The 14,010-nt window shown below is 34.7% G+C and overlaps 1 pseudogene; it reads right to left on the reverse strand.

Annotated features, from left to right (window-relative positions):
• Positions 1-6,054: 6,054 nt before the first annotated feature.
• LOC149248257 (uncharacterized) lies at positions 6,055-11,254 on the reverse strand (annotated as a pseudogene).
• Between the last annotated feature and the right edge of the window lie 2,756 nt (positions 11,255-14,010).

The raw sequence follows: 14,010 nt of genomic DNA on the forward strand, positions 1-14,010 counted from the left end.
CTATTCTATCTTTCCATGTTATGTAATTTGAGCTACCTTCCAAGTCATACTCGAGTCTGAAGCCATAGAACGCCACTGGCCAATCATGAAGTATGATATGAATTCGATTTGCACCTGCAAACCCGAACTTCAAACTTCAAATTCTCTTCTTAGTATAATATTCACAACTCAGATACCATGTAGAAATTTCTATAAATCCAACCTTGATACCATGTAGAAAATCTGATGTAGGTTAACCCAATAATGCAATATAAATCAAAGCAAAATACTATAACCTACTTCTACTATTAATTTGGGGAAGCTTAAAGATCGAGTTGAACAATATAACTAGAAGAAGAAGAATCAATCGCATAATACACATGAAAATACTTTGGGGAAAGTCTTAGCTAAAAACCCCACACTATTGTATTATAATACAGGTGGAAATACATAGGAATTATACAGAGCCTTAGCTCTCACAGCTAGCCAGCTCTCAGTACAACCCTCATAGATGCTGACAGGCAATCTTGGCTTCTCTCCAGCCTTCCTCTCTACCCTCCAAGCTCCTATTTCCTTGCGTTATTCCTTGTGGATGATTTTCCTGTTACCAAGTGGAAGACCCTCCAAAACTACGCAATCCTCAAGGATGATCCCTTGACTGCACGCATGAGTTTTCTTTATAAGAAAACACATGCAGTTGATAATACACTGTCCTTGACATTTATCTCAACTGGGTCCTTCTCAAAATAGACATGCATGAGTTTCTGATGAGGGAATATTCAGTTAACTGGGGTAGCACTAGTTGAGTGCATGCATGCATCAACTGACTGTTAACTCTCTATTAGTTCCTCAAATAGTTTGGAACTAATTTAACTGGACTTAACTCAGTAAACTGAGTTAACTAATTACAGCTCAAATATAACTCAATCTTATCTCCTTAATTTAATGGATATCTCTTTCATGACTTTAGAAAGACTTCTAACTTGAATTTCTCCAACTAATTAATTTAGAATTAATTAATTAATTTTTCCAAGTAGCTGTTAAGACTAAATTCGATTTTAATTCACAATTTAATTCAAGGACCGCGCCCATGTCTGTTTGATTCGTGAATATTCGTGGAATCAGCAATCGACATAAGGATGCCCCCTCGCCTCCTGGAGCTCGGTGGTAAAGTGGTAGGTGTGGAGGAACATTTGCCTCTTTTCCAAACACTCTTTCACATAATAAAATCCAAATTTCCCTTCGACAACCATGCAATTACCTTCATATTCGTCCCCATAAAGATGGGGCCCGAAAGAAAGGCTCTCTCTTAATCTTCATACACATGTTCTTGCTCCAACAATTCCATGAAGATTGTTGCCGAACAATAGATGCTTCCCAAACACCAACCTCGACAACGCAGCTGCTGGATTCATCCTCCTTTTCTCTTTTTTCCCTGCCCCCAAAATCCACCACCTCTTCGAACTCTTTATTCTCCTCCAAACTCTATTTTTATTGTTCTACTATATGGAACCCCCAAATCACCAATTGTGAATTATTCAAGGTTCTGCCTCTTCTTGGAGCCCATTAAAGGAGAAGAATATATAAGGGAAAATCATTCAAATCCTTCATGTTAAAGTTACCCTTTGTTGACGACTCTGACATGGCCAGCCTGCTCCGATGATAGACCGCGTTAAGCAACTTCGGGCCAATGCAGCTCTGATGAATGGTTGTTCAAGATCATACCACACACGCATTAACTATGTTGCGACGTTCAAAAGTGACAACGTACATGATATCATCTTGCTCGAATTTGATTTTAAAATTTTGTAAGGAACCAATGAAAAATATCCACCAAGTAAGAGCACAATAAAATAAAGCCATGAGAGAATGATGCCTAAGAGATAAGGAGCACATAGAAAAATGAATTGACTGGCACAAGGATACTTTGTTCAACAATAGACAGAAGACCTTATCGCCAAGAAAAAGCTACCAAATTTAGAGGAGAATGAATAGAAATGCCTCTGATATATTTGCTCCTGATGAAGGCCAAAGACCCAGGATGAAACTGCCATAAAGTAGGCTAACAAAAATACTTTATAGACCAAGCAAGGCAACGAGCCGAAGCTCACAACCATCAACCTCCATGACAAGGCATGATTTTCCCATGTGCAGTCCGTTGCAATTGATGTTAAGAATGGGACATTATGCCTCTCAAGAGTTTCTTCCAACCTCACCTAGAGGTGCACACACTTCCACCAGAATTCCATTTTCTAGAGCTTCTTCACAAGCTTTAATTGATTACTCACCATAGTGAAAAGCGGGGCAATTAAAGTTTTGGAACCACCCCTGAGCATGATTGGATACGTCTTATGTGCTCAATCCTAATATTTTAGAAGCAATTGGGTACTAAAAGAACCTATCCTCCTCATGGGGACGAAATGAGAGCATGGAGGTGAAATCCTCCAAATTTATTTCATTGAAAAAATTAAAACTTATTATGCAGTTCAAGTTGGATATTACGAGAGGAGACCTTTTCTAAGTTGTCGTTGACAAGCTAAGTCTCTTTTGGGGTGAGAAAATCTCATATTGGTCATCATGTATACTTTTTAGTTGTTTTCCTTTGAAACATGGAAGAATTGATTTCTAAAGATTCAACTGATTAAGAATTCGTTTAATGATCTAAGCCAATTTTAGATGGTGGGGAAGAGTTTTGCTTGTAATTCATTATAGAATGAAGAGAATATCCAATCACAACGATTTCTTGAATATTAAATTGCATGGCTTGTTTTATTCTTTCTTATAGAGAATAGGCTTTGACAACATTATTGGTGACATCTCCCAATCCCCAAGAAAAATTGTATTTACTTTCATAGTAATCTTTGATATTGGAGAATTCCTAAAATTTCATGGGTTGAAAAATTGTTCATGTATGTCACAATAAATATATTAAAAATGATTTTTTTTCTTAAAATGCCATGCTTGAACCACACTAAATTTCACTTTCCAAGTATTTCTTAAATTTATTAATAATAATTTAGTTTAAGGTCACGGTCAAGCCACACACCCCTTATTTGTGGGACAATGGACTAGTCTACAAATGTGCAAGTACCCTACCCACTTTGAATTTGAACATGAAACCTTTTACAAGGAAACACATACTAGTAACCATTAAGCCCAATGAAAGCCAAACTTTTAGCTAGTCAAAACTATGGTGATCAATTTTATAATACTAAAACTATTAAATATGAAAAATATTTTCTCTTAAAATACTTTACACTAGATTTCAATTTCAAAATATTTGTTGTAATAAACTTTGGTAAGCATTTAACTAATAAAACTTATAATAATTTAAAAAAAAATTAAAAATATTTTCACATCAAACATAAAGTTTTAAAATAAATTCATTAATATTTTTCTCTTTTAACATTTTCTCTTAAAATATTTTAAACTAAATTTTGTAATAATCCTTTAACTCATCAAAACTACAATAATTTAACTATAATAATTTTAAATATTCTAAAAAATATTTTTATGTCAAACATAAACATTTAAAATAAATTCATTAATTGGTCTTATTTTTTATAATACTAAAACTATTAAGTATGAACATATTTTTCTCTTAAAATATTTTATACATAATTTTGATTTCAAAATATTTTTTATAATAATTTTTTATAACCATTTAACTCCTCAAAATTATAATAATTTAAAAATATTTATTAACTTGGGATATAAATTTTTAAAATAAATTCAAAACATTTAGAAAAAAAAAATAAAAATCAAATTTATATTTAAATTTTCATCATAAATATTTTTAGTAATAAAAATAATTAACTTCCATTTATATATTTACGCCGTAAGGCGTTTCCCTCTGGGAAGAACTCCCTTATATGCCACCGTGTCTTATTTTGGACCATTGATCTGATGTGTTAGACGATTAAAGGAAATTGTGCCGTTGGATCATATCTTGGAATTTTAATCAGCGCTGGTTGAAACATCGACAGCGGTATCATAACTGGCGAGGATTGCATCCGCGGCAGGTAAGGAACCCAAATCGGCAGCGGCGAGGATTGCATCCGCCGCAGGTAAGGAACCCAAATCGGCAGCGGCGACAGCAGCAGAGAATAAATGTGAGCAGAAATATAAATCTGCAGTTGTTGGAAGACAATATGCAACGGTTCATTTTTGGTTATTATCACGGACAGCCATGGAAGCTCTTTTCTTATTCTTCTTGAACATTCCAACGCTGCGTAACTGTGCGCTTTTCTTCGCTTGCGTCATAGTAATTGTGGTATCTCCCGAACCACGATGACGGGAGGCAGTGAGTCTACTGTGTGCCTGAAGAGGCTGATGGCTGATCTGAAGAAGCTGGAAGATGACACCCCTGAAGGTGTTAGCGGATGTCCGCGAGAGGAAAATATTAGGATCTGCGATGCTATTATTTTCGGGTATGTATACTAGGGTTTTTGTAATTTTTTTCCGGTTCTAAAATAATTATTTTTCTCCTTCTAAAATTACGATTTATTTATATGCTCGTATTGCTGTAGATCCTAAAGAAATCTCTTAACGTTAAGAATGGTTTACAAAATCCCTTTTATTTTGTCTTTTAATACTTCCTTTTGAAATGTCTGGAAGCCTTGTCATTTGCAGGTGGGGTTCCAGCGTTTTGCTGTGAGGGAATCCGACCTTTAATTTGCTCCATTTACCTCTTCTTTGGACTTTGTCGACAACTTTTCAATTTATTTTTGCAATTTCATTTTCTCGTCATTGAGTTTTGTGTTCTTTGCAGGTTGGGAAATTCATATCCAATGGATTTAACAATCTTTGCACCTTCTTCTTTGAGAATTCCAGAAACCCTCCACCCGCAGTTTATCTCTACTATAATTCTTTTACATAGAGTTGTTTATATCTTTATATCTTTGAAGCTATTCATCATTCATGATTCAAATAATAATATCATTTAAGTGTATCGCATATACTAACTCATTCATTAAACCAAAAGAAATTTAACTCATTAATTAAACCAAAAAAAATTAAAATAATAATATTATTCAAGTGTATCGCATATACTAACTCATTCATCCAAAGGAAGTTACATAGAGATTTTATCGAGTGGAATATCATTACTTGAAGGAGTACTTCAAATACAAACTTGCTTGATCCTTTCAACGAAATCGTGCTCGTAGTCACCTCCCTTTTCAATTTTTAAAAACCAAGTTAGTAAAATCAACCTCAATTTGATAAATAATCATTATAAAAATTTAATGTCGTTATGAAATGTGCATAAAGCTTCATAAAGCCACTAAACACTAAAATGAATATCAAATAATTAAGGGAAACCATACATATAGATCCATCTCTAATCAATAATCTATTTGCATGCAAACTTTATTATTGCTTCTCTATCAAAAGAATTTGACTTTATGCTAAATCTTTAATGTAAGTATAGGCTAGCTCCTTCACAAAAATAAGGGACGACTTATAGTGCTCCATATTAGTATAGGGAAGTGGTGTTAATTAAATGTAAAGCTATATAGATGAGACAAACAATGTCATTTATAAGTTAAGATATGACAGGATTAGTAATGATTGTACAATAATATATTAGGGAGTATTGAAGGTAGACACACACTAGTTTATCATCCACGGACCAAGCACATAAAGCTTCAATAACACTCCATTAAAAAAAAGTGTAATGACAAGATTTGAGCATTAAGCAATAGTAGATAACATATATTTTAACAAGATTAGAGCATCAAGTTTAGTGTTATGCTTACCGTGTTAATGTTTACTTGAAACTTTTTCTACTCATATGACATTATTAAGTGATTTTGCATACTTAGTATTGATGATGGAGAATACTTTTTACTTTTAATAAAAAATATTTTCCCTTTCTTAATGAGAACAGTTAGAAGTGTCTTTTCACTCTTCGAAAATATATTTTTAACTGTGTCTTAAATTCAATTAAGAAGGAAACCAACTTATCAACAAAGTCGACAATTAACCCTACAGCTGGGCACTCCAGGAACCTAAATTTATAATTAAGTTGCTCTCACGACAATGAGACTTTACAAAATAGTGATGCTTGTGCCTCCCCATCTCATTGACTTCCGTACTACCCTTCAAATGAATTTTTCAATAATCCAAAGCAACTTTGGATAGGGAAAGGTTTCTAGGTTAGTGCAATACGAATCATTGTTACAGAGACTTGATAAATTGAATTACAGCAGTTACAACGTTTTGGCTAGCCAGCCCAGAAAAGACAGCAACCTCATTAGGTTCAGAAGTTTCCCCTCCAGCCAAATCAGAAAGAGATCTTATTGTATGAATGACAGTCTTTGTTGAAGGCAGACCAGTGCTACAACTGCACTTTCCATGTCCATGGGACTTATATTGAACTTGGTATAGAGGATGTTTATGTACGCTGCATTGTCCACAAACACGTTTGCACTCACTCCTCTTTCTACTAGAACAGCCTTGGGAGTATATGGCAGACAAGTTGTTGAGTTCAAACATCCTTCCAACTCCAGAGTCTGAATAAACACAATCAGAACTATCAACAAATTTTATTATAAAAACACAGATAGTGTAGAGTGTTTTTTTTTTGGAAATTAAGATAAATCTAAACAATACTTGTATGAGATCAGATCTGATAGAGGCTTGCTTGATTACAAAGAAATATATACATACATACATTTCCTGAAAGAACTAGTAAATACCTCAAGGCTCTTTGCAGTCTGATAGTAGTGCTCATCCACAGGCACCCAAAAAGCATGTTGCCTGACCTCTGGAGTTCCATTTACTGGAAAAACTTCCTCAGGTTGATACCACACATTATTAAGGAGGTTGCTTGAATTCTGATCTGATGGAGTTGTGGAGTTTGCAAAGTGAAGGTACCCGTATTGTCGTGTGTAATCTCCATTTGATTCCAGAGGAAGTTCATCATTGGGTCCGTCTCCATATCTCTAAACCAACACATACAAATTCAATCACAAGATAGTTTTCAATCACAACTTAATAAGTAAATTTTTTTTTTCTAAATCTTTGTTTTCACAACCCAATTATATGGCACAGTCCAAAGATGCATAATTCTGTGATTTTTTTTCTTGTACTTTTTACCGAGATAAGTTCAAATCAAAGTTTCAGGTATTCGAACTTCTCCACAAACTCAAAAAAAATAAACTATCAAAAAGATCGAAACGTGAAGGGATCTAAGATTTTTACCTTTTTAACAGGAAATTTTCACTTCAGAGACCTCTGATTAAACTTGAATATATGAAAAATAGAGCAGTTCGTGAAAGCTTAACCGATACCAAATTTGACAATCGAATAACCATGAAAAACAACCAGAAAACATACCCAAAATTCATATTGATGTTCGCACCATAACAGTAAGAGCTATACAGATGCCCTTTATTGTAGGCACTACTGAGATTACGTTGAAAACACAAATTCTACCGTCGTAAAAAATGCTCTGAATCGATAAAAGAGAAACAGATGACGTGCAAAAGTCTATAAAAATAACCCAAACTCATTACCACTGCCATCTCTAGCCCTCTTTGAAGCAGGAAAATTGAAGTCTACCCTCTTCACGAAAACAAGATCAAAAGGAAGTCTAAAAGACAAAATAAAAGGGATTTTGTAAACCCTCCTTAACATTAAGAGATTTCTTTAAGATCTGCAGCAATACGAGCATATAAAATCTGCAACAAAAGGTCTAGGGCTTCATGAATGATGAATAGCTTCAAAGATATAAAGATATAAACAACTCTATGTAAAAGAATTATAGAAGAGATAAACTGCGGGTGGAGGGTTTCTGGAATTCTCAAAGAAGAAGGTGCAAAGATTGTTAAATCCATTGGATATGAATTTCCCAACCTGCAAAGAACACAAAACTCAATGACGAGAAAATGAAATTGCAAAAATAAATTGAAAAGTTGTCGACAAAGTCCAAAGAAGAGGTAAATGGAGCAAATTAAAGGTCGGATTCCCTCACAGCAAAACGCTGGAACCCCACCTGCAAATGACAAGGCTTCCAGACATTTCAAAAGGAAGTATTAAAAGACAAAATAAAAGGGATTTTGTAAACCATTCTTAACGTTAAGAGAATCGTGCTCGTAGTCACCTCCCTTTTCAATTTTTAAAAACCAAGTTAGTAAAATCAACCTCAATTTGATAAATAATCATTATAAAAATTTAATGTCGTTATGAAATGTGCATAAAGCTTCATAAAGCCACTAAACACTAAAATGAATATCAAATAATTAAGGGAAACCATACATATAGATCCATCTCTAATCAATAATCTATTTGCATGCAAACTTTATTATTGCTTCTCTATCAAAAGAATTTGACTTTATGCTAAATCTTTAATGTAAGTATAGGCTAGCTCCTTCACAAAAATAAGGGACGACTTATAGTGCTCCATATTAGTATAGGGAAGTGGTGTTAATTAAATGTAAAGCTATATAGATGAGACAAACAATGTCATTTATAAGTTAAGATATGACAGGATTAGTAATGATTGTACAATAATATATTAGGGAGTATTGAAGGTAGACACACACTAGTTTATCATCCACGGACCAAGCACATAAAGCTTCAATAACACTCCATTAAAAAAAAGTGTAATGACAAGATTTGAGCATTAAGCAATAGTAGATAACATATATTTTAACAAGATTAGAGCATCAAGTTTAGTGTTATGCTTACCGTGTTAATGTTTACTTGAAACTTTTTCTACTCATATGACATTATTAAGTGATTTTGCATACTTAGTATTGATGATGGAGAATACTTTTTACTTTTAATAAAAAATATTTTCCCTTTCTTAATGAGAACAGTTAGAAGTGTCTTTTCACTCTTCGAAAATATATTTTTAACTGTGTCTTAAATTCAATTAAGAAGGAAACCAACTTATCAACAAAGTCGACAAGTAACCCTACAGCTGGGCACTCCAGGAACCTAAATTTATAATTAAGTTGCTCTCACGACAATGAGACTTTACAAAATAGCGATGCTTGTGCCTCCCCATCTCATTGACTTCCGTACTACCCTTCAAATGAATTTTTCAATAATCCAAAGCAACTTTGGATAGGGAAAGGTTTCTAGGTTAGTGCAATACGAATCATTGTTACAGAGACTTGATAAATTGAATTACAGCAGTTACAACGTTTTGGCTAGCCAGCCCAGAAAAGACAGCAACCTCATTAGGTTCAGAAGTTTCCCCTCCAGCCAAATCAGAAAGAGATCTTATTGTATGAATGGCAGTCTTTGTTGAAGGCAGACCAGTGCTACAACTGCACTTTCCATGTCCATGGGACTTATATTGAACTTGGTATAGAGGATGTTTATGTACGCTGCATTGTCCACAAACACGTTTGCACTCGCTCCTCTTTCTACTAGAACAGCCTTGGGAGTATATGGCAGACAAGTTGTTGAGTTCAAACATCCTTCCAACTCCAGAGTCTGAATAAACACAATCAGAACTATCAACAAATTTTATTATAAAAACACAGATAGTGTAGAGTGTTTTTTTTTGGAAATTAAGATAAATCTAAACAATACTTGTATGAGATCAGATCTGATAGAGGCTTGCTTGATTACAAAGAAATATATACATACATACATTTCCTGAAAGAACTAGTAAATACCTCAAGGCTCTTTGCAGTCTGATAGTAGTGCTCATCCACAGGCACCCAAAAAGCATGTTGCCTGACCTCTGGAGTTCCATTTACTGGAAAAACTTCCTCAGGTTGATACCACACATTATTAAGGAGGTTGCTTGAATTCTGATCTGATGGAGTTGTGGAGTTTGCAAAGTGAAGGTACCCGTATTGTCGTGTGTAATCTCCATTTGATTCCAGAGGAAGTTCATCATTGGGTCCGTCTCCATATCTCTAAACCAACACATACAAATTCAATCACAAGATAGTTTTCAATCACAACTTAATAAGTAAATTTTTTTTTTCTAAATCTTTGTTTTCACAACCCAATTATATGGCACAGTCCAAAGATGCATAATTCTGTGATTTTTTTTCTTGTACTTTTTACCGAGATAAGTTCAAATCAAAGTTTCAGGTATTCGAACTTCTCCACAAACTCAAAAAAAATAAACTATCAAAAAGATCGAAACGTGAAGGGATCTAAGATTTTTACCTTTTTAACAGGAAATTTTCACTTCAGAGACCTCTGATTAAACTTGAATATCTGAAAAATAGAGCAGTTCGTGAAAACTTAACCGATACCAAATTTGACAATCGAATAACCATGAAAAACAACCAGAAAACATACCCAAAATTCATATTGATGTTCGCACCATAACAGTAAGAGCTATACAGATGCCCTTTATTGTAGGCACTACTGAGATTACGTTGAAAACACAAATTCTACCGTCGTAAAAAATGCTCTGAATCGATAAAAGAGAAACAGATGACGTGCAAAAGTCTACAAAAATAACCCAAAGTCATTACCACTGCCATCTCTAGCCCTCTTTGAAGCAGGAAAATTGAAGTCTACCCTCTTCACGAAAACAAGATCAAAAGGAAGTCTAAAAGACAAAATAAAAGGGATTTTGTAAACCCTCCTTAACATTAAGAGATTTCTTTAAGATCTGCAGCAATACGAGCATATAAAATCTGCAACAAAAGGTCTAGGGCTTCATGAATGATGAATAGCTTCAAAGATATAAAGATATAAACAACTCTATGTAAAAGAATTATAGAAGAGATAAACTGCGGGTGGAGGGTTTCTGGAATTCTCAAAGAAGAAGGTGCAAAGATTGTTAAATCCATTGGATATGAATTTCCCAACCTGCAAAGAACACAAAACTCAATGACGAGAAAATGAAATTGCAAAAATAAATTGAAAAGTTGTCGACAAAGTCCAAAGAAGAGGTAAATGGAGCAAATTAAAGGTCGGATTCCCTCACAGCAAAACGCTGGAACCCCACCTGCAAATGACAAGGCTTCCAGACATTTCAAAAGGAAGTATTAAAAGACAAAATAAAAGGGATTTTGTAAACCATTCTTAACGTTAAGAGATTTCTTTAGGATCTACAGCAATACGAGCATATAAATAAATCGTAATTTTAGAAGGAGAAAAATAATTATTTTAGAACCGGAAAAAAATTACAGAAACCCTAGTATACATACCCGAAAATAATAGCATCCCAGATCCTAATATTTTCCTCTCGCGGACATCCGCTAACACCTGCAGGGGCGTCATCTTCCAGCTTCTTCAGATCAGCCATCAGCCTCTTCAGGCACGCAGTAGACTTACTGCCTCCCGCCATCGTGGTTCGCGAGATACCACAATTACTATGACGCAAGCGAAGAAAAGCGCACAGTTACGCAGCGTTGGAATGTTCAAGAAGAATAAGAAAAGAGCTTCCATGGCTGTCCGTGATAATAACCAAAAATGAACCGTTGCATATTGTCTTCCAACAACTGCAGATTTATATTTCTGCTCACATTTATTCTCTGCTGCTGTCGCCGCTGCCGATTTGGGTTCCTTACCTGCGGCGGATGCAATCCTCGCCAGTTATGATACCGCTGTCGATGTTTCAACCAGCGCTGATTAAAATTCCAAGATATGATCCAACGGCACAATTTCCTTTAATCGTCTAACACATCAGATCAATGGTCCAAAATAAGACACGGTGGCATATAAGGGAGTTCTTCCCAGAGGGAAACGCCTTACGGCGTAATTATTTGATATTCATTTTAGTGTTTAGTGGCTTTATGAAGCTTTATGCACATTTCATAACGACATTAAATTTTTATAATGATTATTTATCAAATTGAGGTTGATTTTACTAACTTGGTTTTTAAAAATTGAAAAGGGAGGTGACTACGAGCACGATTTCGTTGAAAGGATCAAGCAAGTTTGTATTTGAAGTACTCCTTCAAGTAATGATATTCCACTCGATAAAATCTCTATGTAACTTCCTTTGGATGAATGAGTTAGTATATGCGATACACTTGAATAATATTATTATTTTAATTTTTTTTGGTTTAATTAATGAGTTAAATTTCTTTTGGTTTAATGAATGAGTTAGTATATGCGATACACTTAAATGATATTATTATTTGAATTTTTTTTGGGTTCAAATTCCACTTAGGCTCATTATTATGGTTTGGGTTAAAAAAAGTTTAGGAAACATTTTGAATTGAAAACTTTCATTATTATATAATTTTTTAATTATTTTGGGTATTTTTTAGGTGGAAAACTAGAAGCATTGGATTGTAGGGTTCATTATGAGGGTATGTCTTACTTTAGTGACTTAAGGTCCAAAAACTCTAAATCCAATTTGAGGCTCGAAATGGTCATTTTCGGGGTAAAAAATCCAAGAAAAAAGTTCCCAACATATTAATGTTCTTCTACTCATCAAGAGTACCTTTTCCAGCAATGCAAAAATCACCTCAATTGGAGTTTATATATGGAAGTTTTGCCTCATGTAAGTTAATTTATCTTATTGACCACCATGATACTATATTGATGCCATGCCAATTCACATTATTCACACATGTGGATCTAGTTAGATATGAACTTTCTTTTGGAGTACATACACATTACCTGCTTTATAAATTATCTGGGTTACAAATTACAAATTATCTGGAACCTCCACTTTTGTCTTGGCTTTACAAATACTCGGAATTACAAATTTCTGGATTACAAATTACAAATTATCTGGATTACAAACCTCCACTTTTGTCTGGATTTATAAATACTCTGAATTACAAATAACATATACTTATTTTTATGGCCGTAAACATTTATCAACCATTTAATTTCACTTCACTGATTATAACTCTGCTAAATTAGCTAAACTATGAATAATGGTAAATTAGTTGCAAGTATGAATAATGGTTTAAGTATGACTAATGGTTCCTAAATTTTAACTCAGGAATAATTATGTGTAACATGAATCATAGGCCAGAGGTACGAAATGGAGAAAATGATGATTGCTGATATTCTTTTTTGGGCGATGGATACACCACCACCAACAAATCTTATCTTCATCCTTGGGAGTGTGGATTTCTGTTACATTTTTCAGAAGCTCTGGCAGAGATCGTATAACATTTTCTTGGTCTACCCAGCCCACCCCTGCGGTACTAATTCTTCTCCGACGTCGCAGGTTCGAGACGGAGGCGGTCCAAAGGTAATGCACTACGAGGCCGTGTAAGAGATTGATGAAGAGTGCGGGGTGCCAATCCCCAATCCAGAGGTAGGGTTTCTCCAGAGGTGTTTTCCAGGCGGGCGTAAGGACTTGCAGCACATCGTGCCTTGCTGCGTGGTCAAGGGCATCGTAGTGGGATTTGAAATGGAGACATAGTGCTTCCACTTGAACCTCCACGCGAGATCACGTCATCGGATTGCAACTGCATCTTGGATATCACTGTAGAAGCTTTTACATGGTTTGTTTGTGTTACCTATTTCGTTAAAGCTAAATCTCAAGAAACTACCAGCCATTGTTGCCATTACCTGGTGGACCATCGAATTTTTTTTAGGATCACTATTAGCCCTTTCCTCTATAGCAAAAGTTTTCTCAACTGAAACATTCTCAGCTAAAACAATCCTAGATATTACTACATGGGTAAACTGTTTTCTTCTACTTTGCTGTGCTATCAAAGCTGTTAGATGCCATACCTTCATCAGCACTAAGGATTTATCAGATCCCCTATTAAAGGAAACTGCAGAAGAAGAGATTCAAGTTACTCCATTGAGTAAAGCATGGTTTTTGAGCCGTCTAACTTAGACTTTGTTTTATGATTGTGATATTGTCGGTGGAAACTAGATTAAAGTTCCTCATTGGTCATATCAAAGATCTCTTAGGAATATGTTTTATTGCCAAATAGAAGTAGATATTCTATACTTCTAATTAATTAGTCATTCACCAGTGGAGAGAACTCAAGGATGTATCTTCTTACAATCCTTAGTTTTGGTATTGAATTCACTATTGAAAGGCCATTTTCTAGAGGGAAATCATGATTCTGACTGCAAACTTAGTTACATTGCAAGGACCAAAGGATGACGCATTTGTTATTT

Source organism: Pinus tabuliformis, chromosome 7 (genome assembly GCF_031772625.1).
Source record: "Pinus tabuliformis cultivar Carrire ecotype Pingquan chromosome 7, CPIR1, whole genome shotgun sequence".
NCBI classification, from domain to species: Eukaryota; Viridiplantae; Streptophyta; class Pinopsida; order Pinales; family Pinaceae; genus Pinus; species Pinus tabuliformis.